Here is a 7,051-nt window from a genome sequence, read left to right on the forward strand (position 1 = left end):
ACTTTTCTGAGCTTTTAAAGTAGACATATTATGCATTTTTAAAGGCACTTAGAATTTAACTACAACATAAGTATTGTCAAAGACATAGTAAACTGCAATACTGACTTCGCAATAGAAACATCAACTTCTTGTTCAAAACTGATAAGCCACACGTCTTCATAGTGACATTTCTCTGTTCCAAGGAGCAGATTGTCATTTACACTTTTTTATTTTTGAAAGTGGACATGTGATATAAGTGTAGGGCGGGTATAGGGGGTAGGTGAACACTTGCGCGTAGATGGCGGGACAATGCAGGAGTAACTCAAACCTGTATGAATCAGTCGAAATACAAGTACCGGTAGACTTATGTTGAAGGAGCGTCAAAGGGAACATGATAAACTTGAGCTTTTAAGACTGTTACAATCAGTATACTAAATCAGATTTTGGAATTTCCTGTGGTTAATTCCAGTTGCTCCATTTAAATCACATTATGCTCCACTTCACCTTTGCCCCCAGTCACATTCATTCTGAAATGTTGAAAGTTTTTGTTGACGGAGGTGGTGTACTAAATTATTCTTTGGATACGCTACACAAGGAAAACCTCTTGGCACAGAAAAGTGGGTGAGTGATGACTTAAACAGCATTATAATGGGAGTTCTTTCGCTCATAGTGGGTGGCTGTCCTGTTGTGGAGTTTCTTGAGTGGGTAGACATTTGCATAATAATGGTTTGTCATTGTTGTGCATCTGTCGTTGGAGAAAACTCTTTTTGTCGTTGCAGGTGCTTGTGTTATCGGTCCAGGCGGAGAGACCACCTGTCCCTCTCGTGGTCGCCCCTCGTTATCTATAGAGGGCCACATGAATGATAGAACATGAGATCTGCTTACTGGCGTACTGGCTGTCAGGGTTGAAATGTGCCAGAAACTATCACTATTACAATCTCTTTGTGTGTTTCCATTGATGAACAACTAAAAAATCATTACCTTTATGAGCTTGTATGTCCCACCAGATAATTCACCAACACCTCCCACTTTGTCTTCACTTGGAAGGATCTAAGTTCCTCTGCCAGCAGTTGGGAATTAAGGTAAATTATGGAAGAATTGGAAGAAAAAGTAGTTTTTAGTCAACATTTTCATCTCTGTGTTTTTCTCTGTTTACAAATTCAAAAGGAAATAAAATATAGCCGCAAGCGGCAATGATCGGCCCTCGCCGCGCCACGCCGCAAGAGGAGGGGGCGCTAACGCGCCCCAATTGTCCTTTTATTACGCCTACTGCTGAATCTGTGACGCTGTCACATCTTCTCCCCTTTGTTTTACCATCAAAAAGCAATTTTATTTTAAATTCTTGGCAAAATGTGCGGCTTTGCCGCACAGACACCGTGACTTTGAATAAAAATGTGGATAACTTTTGATGGTCCACACCTGAAGATGAGTCTCACCAAATTTCAGGTTAATAGGGCTAACGCCCTGGGAGGAGTTTGTGAAAGTCTAAAGTGTAAACATGTTCTGGCGATTTCCCCATTGGAATAACATGGAAGGTTTCGGTCATCGTTACGGCAACGCCATAACAATTATGACATGGGTCTCATTGACTTTTTTTGATGTGGATTCTAAAATTGAGTTGTGTGTCAAATTTCATATAATTTCGCAAAACTAAACATTTAACATCCATATAAAATCTGTAGGGGGCGCTGTGGCGCCAAATTAATTTATTTCACTTCAAGTAGGTTTAGGGCAAAGAGTTTAACAACTGATTCTAATTTGACGCAATTCGGACTTTATCTGCGCAAACAGCAGAAATGTAAAATTTGGGAGATTTCTGAAATTCTTGCTACAGTTTCAGCTCAGTAGCATTTTCACCAAATTTCAGCTTTTTAGGGCCAACGCCCTGGGAGGAGTTCGTAAAAGTACGACGTTTGGAAAAACTCCGAAGTCATGTTTAGCCATTTTTGAAGCAATATGGCCGACATTTGGTTGGGCGGACGGCGTTGCCGTAATAATATTTTTTACTTCTCTTGTCACCATCTACCTCTGCCCCAAATTTCATGATTCTACGATCAGATTTTTTTTGGGTCATTTCCCATCTCTCAATGCATTTTTGGTACATTTGGGGGCGCTGACGCGCCATTTTTTTATTTTAGAAAAGGGAAATAGCCAGAATGTAGAGAGGCACGATTTTTAGAGGTGTGAACATTTTTGTGACTTTTCGTCAATGTTCACTGGGTGAAAAATAGGGGGGTTGGTCAGAAGAAGAAGAAGAAGAAGAAGAAGAAGAAGAAGAAGAAGAAGAAGAAGAAGAAGAAGAAGAAGAAGAAGAAGAAGAAGAAGAAGAAGAAGAAGAAGAAGAAGAAGAAGAAGAAGAAGAAGAAGAAGAAGAAGAAGAAGAAGAAGAAGAAGAAGAAGAAGAAGAAGAAGAAGAAGAAGAAGAAGAAGAAGAAGAAGAAGAAGAAGAAGAAGAAGAAGAAGAAGAAGAAGAAGAAGAAGAAGAAGAAGAAGAAGAAGAAGAAGAAGAAGAAGAAGAAGAGAAGAAGAAGAAGAAGAAGAAGAAGAAGAAGAAGAAGAAGAAGAAGAAGAAGAAGAAGAAGAAGAAGAAGAAGAAGAAGAAGAAGAAGAAGAAGAAGAAGAAGAAGAAGAAGAGAAGAAGAAGAAGAAGAAGAAGGAAGAAGAAGAAGAAGAAGAAGAAGAAGAAGAAGAAGAAGAAGAAGAAGAAGAAGAAGAAGAAGAAGAAGGTTTCCCATTTTGCAAATATCATAAACTATACATTTTCGGAAAGCGCTCGCGCTTTCCTACCTCATGGGTGTGGGTCCCTGGTCCCTGACGGTACTTTCGTTAATTTTGAGTGGGCTCCGCCCTCTATACAGTAATAATGTTCAATTTTTGTATTACATGCTTATATGCACGGAACATGCAAGAGATGGGGAACGTATTCGTGAGCTACTTAGCGCATATGAGTGCTTTATATGGGGATGTCGTCATCTCAATGTAAAGTGCTCGTTTAGTGCGTTTACAACGGTAATGTTCCATTTTCCTACCACTAATTAGTATGCACGGGGCGTGCATGAGTGAGGGAGTGCGTTAGTGAGTGTTTGGAAGTGGGCGAGCGCTTAGTGCGCACTTTCGCTTCGCACGGCCTTACGAGATTAATAGGCCTCTCGCCAGCTTGTGGCGCTCGGGCTTAATAATGCATATTCATCAATTTTCATACTGTTTAAATTTGCTTGTTTCAGTTGCTAAATTCACTGTGAATTTCACTGTGAATTTAGCATTTTTCATTTAGAATTTAAAATGTATACTGTAAAATTCAACAACTGAAATGTCAATGAGAAAAGAGGTAAAAAAATAAAAGAAATCTAGGTTAGACATTTTCCAGCATTTAAAATTCAAAATTAGATTCAACAAATACCTGGTGACCTGGTGAGACTAACAACAACAACAACAACCCTTTTACACTTCTAGTTAAATATATATTTCAACTTTTCTTGCACTTACTAATGAACTATACGTATGGACAACATATGGATCAGGATTTTACATTTTGCTCATTGTAAACCTCAATTTTGATTTAAAACGGCTTCAAAATAGAAACCTTTTGGGGCATTTCAACGTAACAAGCATCAGATTTTCAATTACGTGTTGAAAAAGGGTTCCGCAAAATTGTGTAACTCTATTTCCAGCGTCTGAATTATTTGAATATTCACAATAGCCTAAGTACGAAGCTGAACAGCAGGTATAATATGTCCCCTTTTAATCTCTGTTACATCACAAACACTTCAGAGGTTACGCCTGCTTGAGATACACAGCCGAGGCCTAAACGTGTCAGAAATGTGTTTCCTCTACGGGGGTGTTGTGCGCTCCTTTAGATACGGGATGAGGAGTTTGGATTAACCAGGAGGAGCTCGGAGTAGACCCACTGCTCCTCCACACGAGAGGGCATCTGTTACACATGTCTCATATTTCAGGAATGTCCAACCGAGAGGAAACTGGGGGAAGATGAGGAAAGTTGAGTGATATGATGGAGTGAAAGTCTATTTACACACTTTCCTCGGACATGACACAGTAATGGGGCTTATTTAATCATATTATTCAAGGACTTTTACATTAAAGACAGACCATTGTATTTATTTTTTTCTCATGAAGGTGTTTTTAACCACTTAAAATCAGACTGAGGCTGAGATGTTCTGCATTTATTCCATTTTGTTCACCCTTTGATAAAAAAAATAAATATAAAAAGAAAGCTATCAGGGTCAGTTTGTTCTCCAAACCCACAACAATAGGAATAATTAGCCTAAAATATAAAAAAAAAAAAAACATGATCTGCCTCCTGAACCCTCGCTCGTGTTTCCTCCGTGGTTTAACTTCCGTCGTCTCCTCTGAGCTTCTTCGGGACAACATTCAAAGTGACGCATTTGATTTACGGCTGAACAATCGGGGAGAGGAAGCGACGACCCCCTCGTCTTTGGGCTGGAAACGCCCTGGGACGGTCCTGGAGCTGCAGTTTGAAACTGCTGGGTTTTTGGATTATTCTAGATGTGTTACTGGTAAATGTATCCACTGACAATGCCATTGTGTAGACTTAGTGTTTTGCTAAGGGGAATTCTTGACTTTGCTGAATCCATAATAAAAAATGAAAGTATGTAGAAGCAGAGCGGTGAATCAGCTCGGGTACTTGAACCTGGTGGGTGTGAATCTGCTAGCCTTTGTTTGGAGTTTTCTCTGGAGTGAAGCGAGTGGGATGCACAGTAGCTGCCATGGAAACCACCGTGGAGCAAAAGAAACGTTTTATAGCTTGACCGGTTAGACTGCACTTTTCACTAAAACACAGAGATTATATTTAAGATTTTACTATACACAATTTCTGTGACGTTTACAATTGTACTTCCTGGTTGGACGTGTAGCAACTAGAGTGTAAACAAGGGCCAAAAGCCATCTAAAGTATTTTCTTATTTAACAAAAGCAATTCCAAATAACACCTTTATTTTGTTGAATGATTGTGGAAACGATCAGAAAAATGGGTCCATAAATTGTCCCTTTTACTTTCGGGAGGTTATGTCGCATGTTGATGACATCACAGCAGGATTCTGTTTGAGAACTTAACTCTACTTCCTGTCATTTTCAGCTTTTTATTGTTCAGTTTCCCACTGACAAAGTGCAATTTAAATCATATGTACTGTATTTATTTACAACAGGGAAGAGCTACAACTAAAATAACTTGGTCTTGACTTGGTTAAAAACCGGTTTGCAGCAGGTTTCAGTTCAGTAGCAAAGAACAAAGAAGCAAGAGCAGACACAACCACACACCATGACTACAAGTGTTGCCTTAAGCTAAAAACTTATTTTTAAAAACAGGTGGACTCATTCCAGAGCCAAAGGTGTTGAGTCCTGACCAAAGCCTAAAGATCCAGATCTGGAGGAGGCTCTTTTAGTAATACAAATGTCATGTTTTTGCCTGCTGTTATTATTGAAACCATATTTATTGTAAACTCTCACACATTACTGGTGCCCACACACTTCACTGTCGGGAAGAGAAACCCCACTGCACATTTGTCTTATTGAAAGAAATACAAGGTCAAGTATCATTTTATTTCAAGTTTTTTTTTTTTTTTTTTACAAATGTATAAATATAAACATGAAGCAGAGCAAATACGGTCATGTCAAATCTGTTCTTTAGCTTTTAACGTTTGGATCAGGACATGGATGTGCTCTAGGACAAACTTTAAAAAAAATATCAACATTGGTCAGAATCAGGATTGAGTCACGTTTACTAAAGAAATGTTTGTGATGGTGCTTTTCAGGCTCTTTATGATCAGAACCGGACACTTTTCAGCTTCAAGTACGTTTGTCGCTTTAGGCAGGTTAGATTTAGATTAGTTTATATGAAAATGTGACGTGTGAATGTGAATCCAAATGTACTCCAGGTTTATTCCCGGCTCAGAACAACAGAATGTTCAGGAAGACGTGTCACAGCCTCACAGAGCATTTCCAGTATAAAAACAAGTACAATGTACAAATACATTACAATGCAAAAAGTACCATCAAGATTAGTTATAAAACGACTTGAACACTTCATATTGACATTTTTATTTGACTCGTTTAGTCAAAAAAGCAAGGATTGTCAAAAATACAAACTGATTGACGGCTGATTGTTTCCCAGGTTTAGATTTATATTGTAACGACGGTTTAAACTACTAAAGGAGCACTATGAAACCTTTCATTACATTATCGTCTTAGTGTTAATGAGGGGAAATGCTCCTGTCCATATTCTGTGTGGAGACGAGTGATTTCCAGCTGACAATCGACATGCGCTTTCATATTAATGTGCTCTGCCTGAATTTTACAGCCTAAAAAATTGAAACACATTTTAAATGTTTTGCGGCGACTCAAATTCACTTTTCTAACACACTTTGAGCGTCATAAATATTTACCGCGAGAATGTGTCTAAGCTAACAATGACTAGCATGCCAACAGCTTCGCGGGGAGAATAAAACACTCCATAATAATTTGATGCAGCCGACGCACAGCGATCTCAATCGAACCCAAAAACTGCCTTTACAAATATCTGTGCTGGAGCAAAACATATTTGACTTAAAGGTTGAATGGACGATTTTTTTGGCCCAAATCGGAGTCTCATTTCCTCGTGGCGTGGACTGCCGATTAGTCCTGCCACGTATCAATCATAAAACGCACCTACCGCTCACCTGCAGCCGCGTGCGGCTTGTCCCCAAGAGCAGCAGTTTCCGCGTGTCTAAGCGCATTGATCTATCATAATATAGTTCCCTCAGTGTACGGGACAAAATGAAGACGGAGAAAGACAGTTCGAGCTGACTCAGAATGTCATGCGCACTTCCGCCTAAGTTCTCAAATCGCCAAAAAATCGTCCATTCAACCTTTAATTACATGAAAAAACTTTGGTACAGCCCTTTGAAAACAGCATTTTAGCTACAGTAATGTGCAGCATCATACTTCATGTTTTTAACCCTTGCTACCTTGATAGGAAGTGTTAAAGATTCAAAAAATTAACAAAGAGGTGTAAAACAACTCAAATGAAAGATTAATATAAAGAATTAAAGTCATTTTC

At 39.0% G+C, this 7,051-nt stretch overlaps 1 protein-coding gene across 1 annotated transcript in view; it reads right to left on the reverse strand.

Annotated features, from left to right (window-relative positions):
• Positions 1-5,535: 5,535 nt before the first annotated feature.
• pole3 (polymerase (DNA directed), epsilon 3 (p17 subunit)) overlaps positions 5,536-7,051 on the reverse strand; it is a 3,190-nt gene continuing 1,674 nt past the window's right edge. Inside the window, exon 4 of the mRNA XM_072465282.1 lies at positions 5,536-7,051. This exon is cut by the window's right edge and continues 201 nt beyond it. The gene's annotated coding sequence lies outside the window, so the exon portion shown is untranslated.

This window comes from Eucyclogobius newberryi, unplaced genomic scaffold (assembly GCF_026437365.1).
Source record: "Eucyclogobius newberryi isolate DKJ021-1_F unplaced genomic scaffold, fEucNew1.0.hap1 SCAF_5, whole genome shotgun sequence".
NCBI lineage: Eukaryota > Metazoa > Chordata > Actinopteri > Gobiiformes > Gobiidae > Eucyclogobius > Eucyclogobius newberryi.